General features: G+C 42.7%; 1 protein-coding gene and 1 long non-coding RNA gene across 2 annotated transcripts in view; one reads left to right on the top strand and one right to left on the bottom strand.

Moving 5' to 3' along the window:
- The window catches only part of LOC148511420 (uncharacterized), a 47,622-nt gene extending 30,354 nt beyond the window's left edge, over positions 1–17,268 (top strand). The window contains exons 2-3 of the long non-coding RNA XR_015868734.1: positions 2,340–2,450; positions 16,557–17,268. This is a non-coding gene — a long non-coding RNA (uncharacterized LOC148511420). The remainder of the gene's footprint in view (positions 1–2,339; positions 2,451–16,556) is intronic.
- ADCY2 (adenylate cyclase 2) overlaps positions 1–19,317 on the bottom strand; it is a 1,382,785-nt gene that overhangs the window by 1,023,359 nt on the left and 340,109 nt on the right. The window lies entirely within an intron of this gene.

The following is a 19,317-nucleotide window of genomic DNA, read 5'->3' on the forward strand; positions in this document are numbered from 1 at the left end:
TCTCTAATAGAACGAATATTATACCTACGGCTGTGTCTAAATTGACATCTAAATCTATGTATGATCCCATGTCGAGTAATCATTCAATTAAGTCTTTTATCAATATGGTTGATAAGAATGTATATGATATACAGAAGTCTAAATGTTCACATGATATGAATTTGACCAAAGATGAATTTACTGCTTTGAAATCCCTTTCCAAATATGTTATAGTTATTCGACCCGCGGACAAGGGCGGGTCGATTGTGGTACAGGATGTTGATGTGTATAGAGCAGGGGTGAGGCGGCAACTTAATGATTCTAAGGTGTATTGCCTTTTAGAAGGTGATCCGACCTCACAATTTAAGGCAGAACTTGAGGAGTGTTTGGATGGTGCAGTCTTTGAGGGAATTATCCCTCAGGAACTCAGAAGCGTTGGTACCCCAACATCCAAGCACTCCTATCCTATATACAGTGCCCAAGATACATAAAGGGTTTGATAACCCTCCAGGACAGCCTATCATCTCGGCCCGTGGGTCTCTGTTTCAGCCCACAGCGGTTTACCTGGACACAATATTACAACCCTGTGTCATGAGCCATCGAGATTTTGTGATGGATACAACCTCGTTCCTAGTAAAACTCATAGCATTAGGAGATGTACCCCCTGATTGTTTCTTGTGTAGTATAGACGTATCCAGACTTTACACAATTATTCCAAACAGTGCTGGAATTGAGGCAGTCTGTGATTTGGCTAGGGACAACCCTATGTATAATGGTCCTGACCTTTCACTGGTGTCGCAACTACTTACTATGATCCTTACACATAACTTCTTCCTCTTTGATGGGAGAATATACTTACAACGCAGCAGCTGTGCGATGGGGTCGAATGTGGCCCCCGCATATGCCAATGCGTACATGTTCAAAGCCAAGAGGGAAATCTTTTTTTCAAAAAAACCATTTGGCTGATTGTATCCATTTCTACTGCCGATACATAGATTACCTTTTCATCATATGGTCTGGCAGCAGGGATGGATTCATTGAGATGATTGAAAACCACAATAAGAGCGATAGCCCTATTAAGGTTACTTACACAATCGATAGCTGTACTGTGACGTTTTTGGATGTTGAAATCCGTAAACGCGATGGTAAAATTAACACCTCGCTATACCGCAAGTCCACTGACCGCAATTCCTTCCTACACGCCAATAGCTTCCACCCACGAATCTGTAGTGACAACAAGACAGTCTCTGACAATATTGATATAATGATTTCTAACTTTGTATCTAGGGGCTACGATAAAACAGCCTTATTGAAAGCAAAAGCTAAGGCAATGGGCCTGTCTCGCGAAAGTTTATTGAGCAGGAAAAATCCAAAAACTACACAGAACCGATTCCCATGTGTTAATCATTATAATACCCTGAGTCAGAGAATTAATTCCATATCTAAAAAATTTTGGCCTATTGTACAAAATGATCGTGATCTCAATCTGTCTGACACTTCTATTATGCCTTGTTATACACGGGGCAAAAATATCCGGGACTGGGTAGTGCGACCTGATATAAGTAAGCTTGGCAACAGTAGAAGTGATACGTTTTTGAGTCTAAAAAAGGGATGCTACAAATGTCTTAACTGCCTCACCTGCAGATATATGACAGCAGGGGATTCATTTTATCATCCCCACAGTGGCATGCGGTTTTCCATCCAGCATAGGGTATCTTGTACAACAAAATCCATCATTTACATGATCACATGTCCATGCGGCCTTAGCTATATTGGTAAGACTGATAGGACACTGCGAGAACGAATGGCGTTGCATAGATCGGCCATTCGAGCAGCCATCAGTTGTGGTTCTAGTGATCAACCGGTGGCCAGGCATTTTGCCGAGGCTGGCCACAATTTGTCGACTCACAGATACATTATCATTGACCACATCCCGACTTCCATTCGTGGGGGTAATAGATCGCAAAAATTGCTACGATGCGAGTAAAAGTGGATATACAGACTGGGGACAATCAGTCCAGGTGGTCTGAATGACAGTTTAGGTCTACACAGTTTTTTATGAATAATAATAGTGAATAGTGTTCTTCTGTTACGGGTGATCTTGGATGTCTGTCCTGATACCCCACATAGATGTGGAGCATCTATGTGATATATTTGCTTTTTTGCTTTTTTATTTTAGTGCATCTAATGTTGTGGTATAACGATCACTAAGCACAGTTGTTACTAATGACATGTTGGATCTAGATCATACCATCACCAGTTAATATGTACATACATGGGATGTCAGTTATTACATGTGGTGATGTCACAATACATATGTCGATTAAGCGACTTACACTGCTCCTTCAATTTGTTTTTAGATACATTGACTGTTGCCTTGGCAACGGGTCGCGCTTGTGATGTCACATCGTGGCGCCTTGAGACGGGACCCGGATGCGGAAGTCGTACACATGGTGTGGTGCTGGGTCTATGTAAGTAACCGTGTTTGCATTTGTCTTTTAATCTTGAAAACGATGCATTAAAGCATCGAAACGTTGATTGTACCTGCACTATTGTCAGTGTTTTATTTGGAGTGCCGCTGAACTGTCCTGGCTATATATATATATATATATATATATATATGCCCTGTGGTTCCAGTCCATGTAGGAATATAGCTGTGGCATCAAAAAAATGTATTCTATTGTTTGTACTGATTAGTGTGCTTTGTTCACATACATATGTAAGCACCGTGGCTACAGTCTACACAGGAATAGAGCTGTGACATAATTTTTTTTTATTTTTGTACTGTTTATTGCACTTTATTCATGTGTGTGTGTGTATGTATATATATATGTGTGTGTGTATGTATGTATATGTATATATATATATATATATATATATATATATATATATATATATATATATATATATATATATATATAAAGCAGGGCCGTAGCTAGGGTAGTGCGGCCGGTGCCATCGCACAGGGCACCGCAGGTCAGAGGGTGCTGTTTGGGCCTGTCAAATTTCTGTTTATTATCATTCTTGCTTGTAGCTTCCTCTTATTTCATCCCCAGCATCTCCTGGCCTCTCCTATCTCTTCCCTGGCCCTTCCCCATGAAACCATGGCCCTTTTTTTAGTGCATTATGTCCCTTTGAAAAATGAGGGGGCGCCAATGCTCTTTCTGGCACAGGGCACCAAAAAGTTTAGTTACGGCTCTGTATATAAGACCTGTGGCTCCAGTCCAGACTAGATGTCTATCAGAGCCAAAAGCACTCCCACTGACCCCACTAGTGATGTCAGTGGGGCCCGCCCCCAGATGGTAGGCGTTCCCATGGGAACGCCTCCGTCTGGGCAGGCACGCCCACCAAAGGGGGCGTGCTGTCAATCACCATCGACAGCACACCCCCTTTGGTGCGAGACCCATAACGACGGCTTGGCCGTCGTTATTCAGGTCTCGCACAAGCGCATGACAGAGCCGCCTCCGTCGTGCGCATGTACACTTGGGCAACATCGACCTGCTTGTGAGCGCCCAGCGCTCGCGAGTGGGTCTGAATCAGGCCCACAGCCCCTATGGACAACAGCAGCACAACACAGCCCAGCCAGCCCCTATGACAGCAGCACAACACAGCCCAGCCAGCATGGACTTTGGAGTGGACACAGCCCCTATGGACAACAGCAGCACAACTCCCAACCTCCCTCTTCACTGTCCACAGATGGAGTGAAAAATGGCGCAGATGCAGGGACCTTTTATAGAATTCAAAACCCACAATATCCGACAGCGGGATGATGACGTTTTGCCTCGATTTCAGGTCCGTGTCAGGCGGGAAAACCCAAGCCTGACTCTGTTCCAGCTCGGATCGCGGGGGCTCGGATTTCAGCAATCCAAACCCGCTCATCCCTAAATCAAACTAAACAATACTGCCCATTAATCACTAGTGAGAGTACCCTAAAAAGTCTACACAATCAATCCATTATGCATAGCTACCAACGAGGTAGAATTCTTAGAGACCTTCTGGTCAAAGCAGATATCACCAATAGCAACAAGATTGTCTCTAATTTTCCCTATAAAAAATGGGGTTGCTTTAAATGTGTGAATTGCACAATGTTTTCTCATCCCCACTCTGGTAAAGCTATAAAAATTTTACATCATGTCACATGTACTACTAGGAATTGTAATTTACCTACAGTAATCAGCTGTCCTTGCAGCAAAAGCTATGTTGGCAAAGCCGAAAGAATGTTCAAACAAAGAAGTGCCATTCAAACAGCATTAAGTAAGGGTAGCTCTGATCCACCAGTGGCGAAACATTTTTTGTAGGCGAACCATAGCCTAGCTTCGCTACCAGGGCCGCCATCAGGGTGGGACTGTCGGGACTACTGTCCAGGGCCTGGACACTCCTACAAAAAAGGGGGCCCGGCCGGCTCCTACCACCCGCCCGCCACCGCTGCTACTTTGGTTGAATGGGGCCACCTAACTGACCTCTGCTTCCTGGTCCCCAAGGGAACCTGCCGCCCGCTGCGAATGAGGTGCCTGTCCGCCCCTTCTGCTGATGTACAATAAAGTTACATCGGCAGAAGAGGCAGACAGGTCTCCTGTTAATGGCAGACACTGGGCTCCTTATCCGGCGGACGTGACGTCATTACGTCACCGCGCTCTAATGAAGAAGAGAAGAGCCGCGCCATCACCAGCCTTGCCCTGGACCTGGAGCAAAGGCCCGGGGTAAGTTTTTTATATGCTGTCTAGCTGGGGGCTGCAAGAACACTGCGCAGGGCTGGAGAGAATATATATATATATATATATATATATATATATATGTGTATATGTATATATTGTGTGCACTGTATGGATATATATATTGTATGTATATATTGTATCTTATGTGTGTATATATATAATGTACTGATATACATGTCTGTGTATGTATATGTGTGTGTGTATATGTATATATATATATATATATATATATATATATATATTTAGGGGTGTGCAGCGGCCACTTTTTGTGTTTTGGTTTTGGATCTTTCTTCGTGTTTTGGATCTGGATTGGTTTTGACAAAACCACCCTTCCATGTTTTGGGTTCTGGGTTTTGGATCTGTATTTTTTTGAAAAAAAGCAGCATAAAAACAGCTAAAATCACAGAATTTGTGGGTTTTTCTGCTCCTATGCTATTATTAACCTCAATAACCTTAATTTCCACTCATTTCCAGTCTATTCTGAACACCTCAAACCTCACAATAGTGTTTTTATGTCCAAAAGGTTGCACCGAGGTAGCTGGATGACTATGCTAAGCGATACGAGTGGGCGGCACAAACACGTGGCTCATCTAGGAGTGACACTGTAGTGGCAGACAGGATGGCAGTTTGAAAAACTAGGCCCCAAACAGTACATAATGCAAAGAAAAAAAAGAGGTGCAAGATGGAATTGTCCTTGGGCCCTCCCACGCACCCTTATGTTGTAGAAACAGGACATGCACACTTAAACAAACCAATCATTTCAGCACCAGGGTCTGCCACACGACTGTGGCTGAAATGATTGGTTCGTTTGGGCCCCCACAAAACAAGCTGGCAATTTATCTGTCCCTGCACAAACTGGCTCTACGGAGGCAAGATGTCGTCCTCATCCTCCTCATCCACCGATTCCTCACCCTCTTCAGTGTTGTGTACATCCTCATCCTCACAGAGTATTAATTCATCCCTGCTGGAATCCACCACCTCAGGTCCCTCTGTACGTTCTGGAGGCTGGTCTCCCTGGAAGAGTTGATAATTAATTTTTATGAACATCATCTTCTCCACATTTTGTGGAAGCAACCTCCTAAGCCTTTCGCTGACAAGGGGGGGGGGGCAACTCAGGTAAAATAGAGCCAGTTTGTACAGGGGCCTCCAAATTGCCTTTTTTTCCCTGCCAGTACAGGTACAGACTGTCTGACATGCCTACTTGGATGCTGTCACCAATGTAATCCTCCACCATTCTGTCAATGGTGACAGTATCATATGCAGTGACAGTAGACATGTCAGAAATTGTTGCCAGGTCCTTCGGTCCAGACCAGATGTCCAAACTTGGTCCTGCCTACCCTGCATCATCGCCAGCGGGTTGCTTAGGATAGCTAAGTTTTTTCCTGGCAGCCCCAGTTGCAGGGAAAATGAAGAAGGAGCTGTTGATGTGTCACGTTCCGCTTCAGCTGACAGTGTTTTCACCAGCAGGTCTTTGCATGTCTGCAGGCTTGTGTCGGCCGGAAAGAGACACCACATAGGCTTTAAACCTAGGATCGAGCACAGTGGCCAAAATGTTGTGGTCTGATTTCAACAGATTGACCACCCTGGAATCCTGGCAAAGCGAATGAAGGGCTTCATCCACAAGTCCCACATGCCAAGCGGAATCACTCCATCCTAGCTCCTCCTTTACTTTCTCCAGCTGTTTCTGCAAAAGCCTGATGAGGGAAATGACCTGACTCAAGATGGCAGTGTCTGAACTGACTTCACATGTGGCAAGTTCGAAGGGCTGGAGAACCTTGCACAACACGGAAATCATTCTCCACTTCGCTTGAGTCAGGTGCATACCCCCTCCTTTGCCTATGTCATAGGTTGATGTATAGGCTTGAATGGCTTTTGCTGCTCCTCCATCCTCTGAAGCATATAGAGGGTTGAGTTCCACCATGTCACAACGTCTTGCTTCAGGTGATGGCGGGGCAGGTTCAAGAGTGTTTGCTGGTGCTCCAGTCTTCGGCACGCAGTCACTGAATAGCGAAAGTGGGCAGAAATTTTTTGGGCCACCCAAACGTCTCCTGCACACCCCTGTCGCTTTTCAGAAAATTTTGCACCACCAAGTTTATTGTGTGAGCAAAACATGGGACGTGCTGGAATTTGCCCAGATGTAATGCCCGCACAATATTGGTGGCGTTGTCAGATATCACAAATCCCCAGGAGAGTCTAAGTGGGGTAAGCCACTGGTCGATGATTGATTTCCCTCAGTTTCTCTAAGAGGTTGTCGGCGGTGTGCCTCTTACTGAAACTGGTGATACACAGCGTAGCCTACCTTGGAACGAGCTGGCATTTTTGAGATGCTGCTACTGGTGTTGCTGCGTAAGGTGATACATCTACCCAGTGGGCTGTCACAGTCATATAGTCCTTAGTCTGCCCTGTTCCACTTGTCCACATGTCCGTGGTTAAGTGGACATTGGGTACAACCGCATTATTCAGGACACTGAGGACACTTTTTCTGGTGTTTCTCTACAGTCTCGGTATCGCCTGCCTAGTGAAGTGGAATCTAGATGGGATTTGGAAATGGAGACATACTACCTCTATCAATTATCTAAATCCCTCTGCACTAATGGCGGATACCGGACGCACATCTAACACCAACATAGCAGTCAAGGCCTCAGTTATACGTTTTGCTTCAGGATGACTGCTGTCGTACTTCATCCTCCTCGCTAAGGACAATTGTTTAGTAAAAGTAGAGGGTCAATTGTTTAGTAAAAGTAGTGGTGTTCCTACTTCCTCTCTGGGATGATGAATGACTCCCAGCGGCATCAGTAGGCATAGCAATGCAGGATCCTCTGGAGGAATCCCGGATAGGTGAGTCAGTCATGCCAGTGACATGGCCTGCAGGACTACTTCTGATCCTGACTAAGGAGGAAATTGATGAGGAGGGAGTTGACGGTGTGGTTTGCAGGTGCTTGAATACAACAGGACAAAGGGATTTAGGTGTCCCTGGACTGCTTACGGTCTTAGCCAAAGTTTCTGAACTTGACAGTAATTTTTTATGAACGCTCTGCAGGGGACGTATTAGGGAGGATATTCCTAGGTGGTTAACGCCCCTGCCCCTACTTATTTCACCTTTACATATGATACATATGGCAAGACAGTTGTTGTCCGGATTTGGATAGAAATATTGTCAGACCAAAGAGGTGGAATGTTTGGTCTTCTGCCCAGGCATGACCGTGATGGGCTTTTTCATCCCACGGACAACAACTGTCTCCCCCGGAGCCTGATTTAAACAAACCACATCACCATCAGAATCCTCCTTGCCAACTTCCTCCTCAGCGCCAGCTACACCTGTATCCTCATCCTGTTGTACTTCAACAGTGACATCTTCAATTTGCATATCAGCAAGTGGACTGTGGGTGCTCTTTCAGCACTTACAGAGGGCGTGCAAATGGTGGAAAGAGCCACCTCTTCCCGTCCAGTGCTGGGAAGGTCAGGCATCGCAACCGCCACCACACTTGGACTCTCCTTGGGGATTTGTGATATCTTCTTAGAACACACAATTCTTCGCTGTGCTTTTGCCAGCTTAACTCAATTGATTTTTTTTGTAGGATGAGGGCTTCCATCGTCATGTGACGACGTTTCTCAGATTTAAATGTTTTTTTTTAAGGTCATTTTCCTGAACTTTGCCATTTGGGATTGTATATGCCCTCTACTATGACATTGGGCATCGCATTGGCAGACGACGTTGATGGCATGTTATCGTATATGTCATGACTAGTGGCAGCAGCTTCAGAACTAGAAGGAAGTGGTTCTTGATCTTTCCCTATTTTATTTTTATCAGAGAAAGTTTGGTCCTCCATTTATGTAATATTGATATATACGTGCGGCTAAGGCGCACACAAACCCAGAAAATTATTTTTTATTATTGTTGGAGACTAGTGCACTTTGTGGGTTACACCACCCTTTAAGAAATGAGCCAGCCAGCTCTTTACTTATGGGACACAGGCACACTCTTGGCGCTGCTCCTTTGTTGATACACGTGCAGCTACAGTGCACACAATTCACAAAGACAGAAAAAAAAGAATAATTTTTAATTTTTTGTGGAGTGCACATTGAGGGTTACACCACCCTTTAACAGACAGACGCACGCTTGGTGCTGCTGCTTTGAGGATGCACGTACAGTGCAGACAATTCACAAACACAGAAGAATATATTTTATTTTTGTTGGACTGCACTTTGGGGGTTACACCACCCTTTAACAGACGCACGCTTGGCGCTACTTTGTTGCTAACTGTGCGGCCACACAGGGCCTGATTCAGAGCCGCTCGTAAGCGGCCGCTCGTTCGCTCTGAGCGATGTTCGCACATCTGCGCATGTGTATGGGTCGTAATGCACATGCGCCAACCATGTACAATAAAATCTGCTCACATACATCAAAGTTAGAAGTTTCACGTGTGATCTGGTAGGTCTGTAAACTTAGCCGGACATCTTCTGTACTCAGCGACCAGCCGCACACCGCACTGCCTATGGAAGTAGACAGATGACTGTTCCACAGTCTCACAATTCCTGGCCACGTCCAATTAGTTTTGTCAGAGAATTCATCAAGGGGTATATATAAGCCCTGTTTCTCCACTCCATGCAGGAATAGAGCTGTGACATCAAAAACATAAATTGTATTGTTCAGGGCCGAAACTAGGATATCTGTCACCCGGTGCAAGGCAGTAATTTTTCACCACCTCCCTTCCCGTACCTGGATTTTGTCCTTGCTCCTCCATAAGGCAGTACACTAGTCAGATGTCCCTGGTGTAGTGATTAACATTATTACACACACCATAATGCCCATTACACATTATGCCACACACTGTAATACCTATTACCAAAGTGCCACTTACATATTTGCCCGACACCATTTTATGCCCCACAGTAAGGCTTCTAATTACTTTAAAATGACCTGCTCGATGTCAGGGGCTTTATGCTCATTGCCAGGTGGTTTCATGCTCATTGCCAGGGGGTTTATGCTCATTGCCAGGGGGTTTCACAGGAGAAGATGCAGCTTTCTGCATCTTCTACTGGCAGCGCCAGCGTTCCCGGCACTTCTGGGAATGTTATGTGCATTGCACTAGCATAACAGACAGTAGAGGTCCAGTAGGACCTCTAGCATCTGTCTTCTCCTCGGCGGTGGCCATTTTTGGATGGCCGAGTTCAGCAGAGCCCATGCGGATGCAGTCGTCCGCATGGAATTTGCAGCCTCCAAGTCACCGTGCGCTACAAGACTGCGTGGGGTGTGCAGGGGTTGAGTCACCCCTTTTTCACCCCCTGCATTCTGGCACCCGGTGCATGTGCACCTCTAGCCCCCCCCCCTAGTTGCAGCCCTGTATTGTTTGTACTGTTTGGTGCGCTTTGTTCATGTGCATGTATATATACAGTCAGGTGCATAAATATTGGGACATTGACAGAATTTTCATATTTTGGCCTCTATTCACCACCACAATGGCTTTGAAATGAAACAAACAAGATGTGCTTTAACTGCAGACTTTCAGATTTAATTTGAGGGTAATTACATCCAAATCAGGTGAACTGTGTAGGAATTACAACGGTTTCTATATGTGCCTCCCACTTTTTAGTGGGCCAAAAGTAATGGGACAACTAAACAATCCTAAATCTAACTTTCACTTTTTAATACTTTGTTGCAAATAATTTGCAGGCAATTACAGCCTGAAGTCTGGAACGCATAGACATCACCAGATACTGGGTTTCATCCCTGGTGATGCTCTGCCAGGCCTCTAATGCAAATGTCTTTAGTTCCTGATTGTTCTTGGGACATTTTCCCTTCAGTTTTGTCTTCATCAAGTGAAATGCATGCTCAATCGGATTCAGGTCAGGGGACTTGGCCATTGCATAACATTCCACTTTTTAGCCTTAAAAAAAACTCTCTGGTTGCTTTTGCAGTATGCTTCGGGTCATTGTCCATCTGCACTGTGAAGCGCCGTCCAATGAGTTCTGAAGCATTTGACTGAATATGAGCATATAATATTGCCCGAAACACTTCAGAATTCATTCTGCTGCTTTTGTCAGCAGTCACATCATCAATAAATACAAGGGAACCAGTTCAATTGGCAGCCATACATGCCCATGTCATGACACTACCACCACCATGCTTCACTGATGAGGTGGTATGTTTTGGATCATGAGCAGTTCCTTTCCTTCTCCATACTCTTCTCTTCCCATCACTCCTGGTACAAGTTGATCTTTGTCTCATCTGTCCATAGGATGTTGTTCCAGAACTGTAATGCCTTTTTTAGATGTTGTTTGGCAAACTCTAATCTGGTCGTCTTGTTTTTGAGGCTCACCAATGGTTTACATCTTGTGGTGAACCCTCTATATTCACTCTTGTGAAGTCTTCTCTTGATTGTTGACTTTGACACATATACACCTACCCCCTGGAGAGTGTTCTTGATTTGGCCAACTGTTGTGAAGGGGTTTTTCTTCACCAGGGAAATAATTCTTCGGTCATCCACCACAGTTGTTTTCCGTGGTCTTCCGGGTCTTTTGGTGTTGCTGAGCTCTCCAGTGCGTTCTTTCTTTTTAAGAATGTTCAAAACAGTTTATTTGGCCCAACCTAATGTTTTTGCTATCTCTCTGATGGGTTTGTTTTGATTTTTCAGCCTAATGATGGCTTGCTTCACTGATAGTGACAGCTCTTTGGATCTCATATTGAGAGTCGACAGCAACTGATTCCAAATGCAAATGTCACACCTAGAATCAACTCCAGACCTTTTACCTGCTCAATTGATAATGAAATAACGAGGGAATATCCCACACATGTCCATGAAATAGCTTTTGAGTTGATAGTCCCATTACTTTTGGCCCCTTAAAGTGGGAGGCACATATAGAAACCATTGTAATTCCTACACCGTTCACCTGATTTGGATATAATTACCCTCAAATTAAATCTGAAAGTCTGCAGTTAAAGCACATCTTGTTTGTTTCATGTCAAAGCCATTGTGGTGGTGAATAGAGGCCAAAATATGAAATTCTGTCAATGTCCAATATTTATGGACCTGACTGTATGTAAGCCACTCCATGCAGAAATTGAGCTGTGACATCAAAAAAATAAATTTTATTGTTTGTACTGTTTGGTGCGCTTTGTTCACGTGCATATATAAGTCCTGTGGCTCCAGTCCACGCAGGAATAGAGCTGTGACATACTGTTCACAGAAACAAACCTGACAAAAAAACACTGATTTCTAAGAAATTGTGTTTTGTCCCAAGTTCAACAAACATACTTAAATGATTTAGAAGGATCTTAGGATAGTTTTCAGAAAGGGATCAAAGTGGATTTTTATTTTTATCAGAAACAAGAAATGTTAGGAGAACATGAAAGTATATTTCATCAAAAGAACATTATTCAAAATGATCAAGGTCTGGGAAGGACTTACATCTTTACTTGAGAAGCTCACAAAGTAAGACTGCAAGATAATACATTACATCTTTGTAAATAAGGACATTATATTACTAATAAATGAACTAACTTCAGATAAAATCTTCACAGTTCAGGTTGTGTCTTCCATATACAAAATTCTTGGGACCAGAAGATTTTTGGATATCGTATTTTTCCGTATTTTGGAATATTTGCATATCATAATGAGATTTGTAGGTGATGGGACCAAAGTCTAAACACAGAATGAATTTGTTTCATATACACACAGCCTGAAGGTAATTGTATACAATATTTTTAATGTTGTGAATCAAACAACTTTTGTGTACATACATGAAATTAATTTAAGTTTCATATACACCTTAAACACACCGACTGTTTAAGGCATACAAATATTGCATGAAATTTCCTTCAAAGTGTGTGTACCACATCAGAAAACAAAGGTGTCACTAACTTAGTCATGCTCAAAAGTGGGCTACATGCAAAAGCAGTCAGTATTTACCCCACATGTAAAAAAATGTTTGTATTTACACCACTTGCATTGCAATTTGGTTTGTCCAGGTTCACAGTTGAGAGAGATATCTCACTCTATTCCCAAGTCTGAATCAGGCCCTCAGTGGCAAGGAAAGACTGAGGCCTTGGCCTTTATTTATGAGCGGTGGTTCTGTAAATATCAGTGAGGCATCTTTCTCTGCATCTCATGATGATGCAAGACCTTACCACTCAGAGTGTAGAAGAGGATAAAAAAAATGAAAACCATTAAGGCAGTAGAACAAACTGTGCGTTCAAAAACAGAAATGTCACAAATCCTTTGGAGAGACTAAGGGCAGAATTTATGAAGCAGCGGCTTCTATAAGCAGCTGCTTCCCGGCAGGTTGCAGGTACATATCTAAAACAGCACCCGGTGTCAGTGTAAAGCCTTTACACTGACTCTGAATGCTGTTTAAAATATTCACCTGCAACCTCCTGGGAAGCAGCGGCTTACAGAAGCCACTGCTTCGTAAATTCTGCCCTAAGTGTGTCCACGAGTGCGATGCATGAGCCTGACCTTTATGATACTGTTGTACTCGCAGAAAAGCCACCTTCTACCATTTCTGCTCCCTCTGAAAATGTGGAGGTGAGCAGCAGAAGTATAACTGATGATATAGAAATTGAGGATGCCACCGAGGAAGTGCAAGAGGATGATGGGGATATTTGAGTAGCTGATGCGGGCACTAATGAGGATATTGAGGATGAGTATGTTTTTTATGTTAGTCAGGCACTAGTGGAAGCAGTTCTTGGCCATGATAACAGGAAGGCCATTGTCATGCCTGGATATAAGAACAACAAATGCACTTATTAGGTGTGGAATTATTTTTACCCAAATCCCGTCAACAATTGTCAAGCCAACTGTAGCATTTAAAACCATGGTAAGTAGAGGTAGGGATGTTACCCATCTAGGAACCTCTTCCCTGTTACATCACTTGCAGTGAACTCATGAAAATTTTTAGACAACATCAGAAAATGGTGCTAAAAAAAGCAGTCCAACATCAACTAGCTTCCTTCTCTCAACTAGATCCCACAACCAGCAATCTCTACTGCCAACACTTTCATCCTTAATATCCATGGTAATAATCAGAGGCAGTCCTGCATCTAATTTAAGGATAGATGACTCCTCCCCTATCAAGGATTCCCCAGAAGAATCTTTGAGCATTAGGCCTGCTGCTGCTGGGGAATCTTCATCCCAGAAGAGGACCAAGAAGACTAGTATTTAAAAAAAAAAACACAACTGACTATGAAACAATCCTTTGCAAGGGGAAGCATGTATGACAGCTCTCAGCCAATCGCACAGCAGATCACTGATGCAATCAAGGTTATGCTAGTATTAGATCTGCATCTAATATCTGCCATTAATGCAGTAGGTTCCACACAGTAAATTGAGGTCCTGTGTCCCTGGTATCAAATTCCATCTTCGGTTCCATTTTCCACGAAAATACATTCGGTGGCTATACCAGGATGTTAAAAAAAATAATTATTGGCCTACAAAATGCCAATGTACTCACTATCTAACCACAGATATATTGACAAGCGGTAGTGGGAAAACTAAAGACTACATAACGGTGACAGCCCACTGTGTGAATGATTCGCCTTCAGCAGCAGTATCTAACAAACAATGACAGCTCATTCAAAGGCAGGCTACTCTGTGTATCACTGGCTTCACTAAGAGGCATACAGCTGACAACCTCTTAGAAAAACTAAGGTATGTCATAGCAAAATGGCTTACCCCACTTGGATTCTCCTTTAGGATTTGTGACTTATAATGACACCCTTAATATTGTGAGAGCATTACAGCTCCAATGTTTTGCTCACACAATCAACTTGGTGGTACAGAGTTTTTTTTTTTAAATGACAGGGCTGTGAAGGAGATGCTGTCTGTGGGCCGAAAATTTTTTGGACATTTTCACCATTCAACCACAGCATGCAGGAGATTGTAGCAGCTTCAAGAACAGTTGAATTTGCCCTGCTACCAACTGAAGCAGGAGGTGGTAACTAGGTGGAATTACACCATTTATATGCTTCAGCAGATGGATAAACAGTGAATAATGCTTTCCATCTTGTGCACGGTGCTCAAACCCTTCAAAGTAGCCAGTGAGTTCAGACACTGCCAGCTTGAGTCAGGTGATTCCCCTAATAAGGCTTTTGGAAAATCAGCTCGAGAAATTGAAGGAGGAGAATAAACTAAGTGATTCTGCTATGTATGTTAGACTTGTAGATCAAGTCCTTTGTTTGCTTCCCCAGGATCGAAGGGTTGCCAATATCTTCAAATCAGATCAATACATTTTTTGCTTGATCCTAAGTTTAGGTCATAAATTGTCTTTCTTTCAAACTGACCCAGATCTTGGAAGATGCAAAGAGCTCATGGTGAGCAAGCTGGCAGCTCAAGTGGTACACAACATGATGACATCTCCTCCTTCAGTTCTTCAGCAGCTCCCATGAAAAAAACTCAGCTTTTCCAAAAGAATCAGTGGTGATGCAGAGGAGTCAAAACAACATTGTGACATCTGGTCAGGTCTAAAAAAATTGCTAAAAATTTGTTACACCACTACCATGACTCCATCTTAGGGTCGACATCCAAAGAATGGTGGAGGATTATTTTAGTAAAACCATACACATAGGCATGTCACAGAGTCTCTTTGACTACTGGATAGACAGGCTATTTGGAGACCCTTGTACAGACTAGCTTGGCATTACCTAAGCTGCTCACTCTCCAGTGTGTACTCAAAAAGAGTTTTTGGCACAGCCAGGAATCAGCAATCGGTATAGGAAGCTACTTCCTCAAAATGTAAAAAAGATGATGTTCATCAAAATGAACTGGAAATTCCATGAGGAAGACCTTTGCCACCAATTACATTAAAAAAAATACAGAGGTACCTGTAATGGTGGATTTCCAGTGGGGATGAATTAATATGTGGTGATGTACACACCGATAAGAGATAAATCAGATGAGAAGAATGACCTCTTCCAGTTCCAACTGTAGAGAGGATTAACAACAATTCTGTTAGCTGCCTTTTGCCCTTTGGTAGCTTGTTTTGTGGCAACCCAAACAAACCAATCACTTCAGCCACAAGTGGCAGTCCCTGTCACTGAAGTTATTGGTTTGTGAAAGTGTATGCCTTGCTTAATATATACAACATAAGAGTGGGTGGAAGGGCCCAAGGACAATTCCATCTTGCACTTGTTTTCTTTGCATTATGCACTGTTTGGGGCATTACTGACTGACCTTTTTATAGTTTATTAAACTGCCATCCTGTCTGCCACTGCTGTGTTTGTGGCAATGTTTCATAGATGTCCTATACTTTTTTTAACTGCAGTGTGTTTGTGCCACTGCTATGTTGCTTACTTTTTTGTTTCATACTGTATTTATTTACTAAAATCACAAATAGATACACTTGCAAAAATGTATTATGCCTTCTTCAACCTTGATTTGTAGATACCAATCTGGTTGCCTTTTTTCTTAAAATTTAATTCCAATGTGTAACAACTGATGGGTTTCACTTTCCTTGATCATAACAGCCATGTTTGGTCAAGCACCAAGTGAAGAGGATATTTTGTGGTGGTATCTGGAGATGTTCTCAACCCTTCCCTACGTATAATTGTTCAACAGATGAGATCAGGAATTTCTTAGGACTAAAAATTGTCAAAGGTTCAATTAGATATAAGGACAATATGGCTATCATTGCAAAGGAGGAAATTAAAATTATATATAAATACCGTACTCTGATTCCTGGTGGTCTTAATCAGGACTTTGAACTAAAATGGTTTTTATAATTTTTATTTATTATATTGCCATTAAGCATTTTTTTAAATTTTTAATTTTTCTAAGTGCACTTTATCTGTCCATTAAGGAAATTTTATGTCAAACAGTGTTTTTTTGGACTTTTGTATTTATTTATGTGTATTCTGCTTATTTATAGGGATTTAATGTTAAGATCAGGTCTCCAAGATGGAGCCCATGAGAAAAGACAGGAATTGATTGAACTATTTTCCATCTTGTTCACGATCACCAGAAGTACGTCATCTATTGTGGATGTCACTTCTGGAAATTCAAGGAACCCCGACGGTGTGCCTGATCTGGAAGCCCTGGAGGAACATAGAATGGTTTGCATTGGTTCCAGTGACCACAGGATTCCCACCAAAGAGCCGCGTGAGTATGGTGGAACCGGACGTGTGGTCACCGGAAGTGTACTCATGCTGTGAGATACGGAAATGCATCCGCAAACCAGGGACTATGGATGGGATTACTAGATCTAGATGGACTCATGGTTTTTTGTTTTATGTATTCATTGGAGGGGTTATACGTATTGAGGGATGATCCATGGGGATGACTGTTTGACTGCCTAATTGTTTAAGGTATTTATGGCACCACTATGATAGCTGTCCCCTACACCTTTGACAAAGATCTATGGATTGAAACGCATTGGTTATAGGGTACTTCCTGCTGTACACTGGGACATTCCTATTGCTGTTGGATTGGTGACCCCTTTGAACGTTATGGTGGATTCCGGACTCCACCGCGCTGATACATCAAGTCACCATCTACCAATTTTTTCTTTTGGAATTACCCTAGTGATATTTTTAGATGTTTTATACCTTTTTCCAATTGTTGTGTACCATTCAGTAGTGTGTTTCCATATATGTATAATAAATATCATTTGCTATACATTTTGCTTTTCCTTTTTTAATGATGATTGGGAGCTGTCCATAAATATTGGAGAGTAGAAATAAGAGACTAAAGAAACCTTGGTGACTAAAGATGGCCTTCAAACCAAGGCAAGACAAATACGCATGAGACGGTGGGTTGACGAGCCCGGGTTCAGAGCCACCTTGTTAATAGTACCTCAGTCTTGTCAGAAGTCCACAAATGGAAGTTCCCTGCCTCTAGACCCACTAACGTGTTTCAGCAGATTGCCTTTCTCAAAAGAAAGTTGCTGCCAAAAGGTGAACTGCCACAGCCGCTGAAATCTTTTACATGCAGTTGATGAATGCCAAATATGTCCAGAATTTTTTTATGGCCACAGACAGCATCTCCTCAATGCCCTTTAGATTTTTAAAAAAAAATTTGGAATCACCAGAGTTCAAATGGGGGGAAGGACTGATGTGAATCAGTAAATGTTCTTTGTAAATACCTCCCCTCCTCCCTCATGAATTTGCTTAAGAATTAAAAACTTAAATTAAATTTACTATGAATCAACCTTTCCTTTCCCTGCCTTCAACTACATACATAATCCATCTCCCTCAGGCCTCTTGATAAATGAAAACATTTGTTTCCTGATGTGACATGTTGGAAGCTAAACTGCCAAATGTTTGTGATGCCCACTGCTGTTGCTTAGCCTAGTCAGCCAGCTAGCTCGGTGTAACCTTTTGGCCTTAGCTTGATTAAAACAATATTTGAGCTGTGAGGTGGTTAAAATTTACTGGAAATGATTTGAAATTAATGTTATGGAGGTTAATAATACTCTAGGAACAAAAAAAAATCGCAAATTATGTGGTTTTAGGTTTTTTGCAATTTTCGGAAAAAATCCAAAACCAGTTGCAGCAATTTGGCAAAACCGAAACCGAAACCAGACAATGAATTAGAGAACCAATACCAAACCAGCAAAAATGGTCCAGTGCACACCTCAAAATACTATAAATTATTTTGTTGCTTCTGGATTCTATTTCAAAATTGTTATCTAATGTATGTTTCCTGGTTAGCTGAGATGTTCCATAGTTTATATAAGAATTGGGAAATTGGGATTTAGGAGAAGGATTCCTGCACAGGTTTTAGATAAAAGAATAGTGAAAAAATAAGTAAATAAACCAACAGTACCTTAGAACATGTCAATAAGAGGGGATCCTCTATATTACAAAATCGGTGTTGGTGGTGCTCCCAGGAATAACAAAACAGAAATTCTAATGGAATGTTTTGCACAGGCAAAAAAAAGAAAATATATTCCTTTTTGGGGCACTCTTATTTGAAATCTTCAATTTATGTGATATGATCATGATGTTTAAAATATACCTTTTAGTGTTAAGTAACTTTAAAAATTGTGTTTATAAAGGAAGAAAAATTCCTATAGGTGAAAATATAAAAGTAAATAAATTGTTTCTGCTAAACAGTCCAGAAAACTTGTTTATGGAAGCTAACAAAACATTTAGGCTTCAAATGAAGTGCAACACTGCCCAAACCGCTTCGGAGCTCACTACAAAAGGGCCGGCTGTCGATGTTGATCGACAGCTCAGCCCGTTTTGTAGGCGGGGTCCCCCACCCCGCGGGGGGTTTCGCAAGCGGAGGCGTTCCTTAAGGAATGCCTGCCGTTTTGTGGGCGGCGCACTGACATCAGCAGTGATGTCAGTGGGGAGTTTCCTGCTCGATCAGAGCAGGAAGCTCAATGGGGCTTGTGGCTGCTGAGACCCAACCTTAGGGTCTCGTTGCAAGCCCCGATGGTCGTGATGGTCTTGACCATCGCGACCATCAACCTGGTCGGTCGCTAAAGCTGTGGGTGGTAACCCACAGCTTAGCTAGTGACCAGGAGGCCGCACTTAAAAATAGAAGCGGCGCCCTCATTCAGAACGAGCACTCGCTTCTTGCGAGCGCCTCTGAATGAGGGCCAGAGTGCTAAGGCCCTGGGGGCGGAACCGGCTGCCAACGGCCACCACCACAATCATCATTTGCCGATCAGCCACTGCAATTTT

This window comes from Taudactylus pleione, unplaced genomic scaffold, assembly GCF_031769625.1.
Source record: "Taudactylus pleione unplaced genomic scaffold, aTauple2 ptg000309l, whole genome shotgun sequence".
NCBI lineage: Eukaryota > Metazoa > Chordata > Amphibia > Anura > Myobatrachidae > Taudactylus > Taudactylus pleione.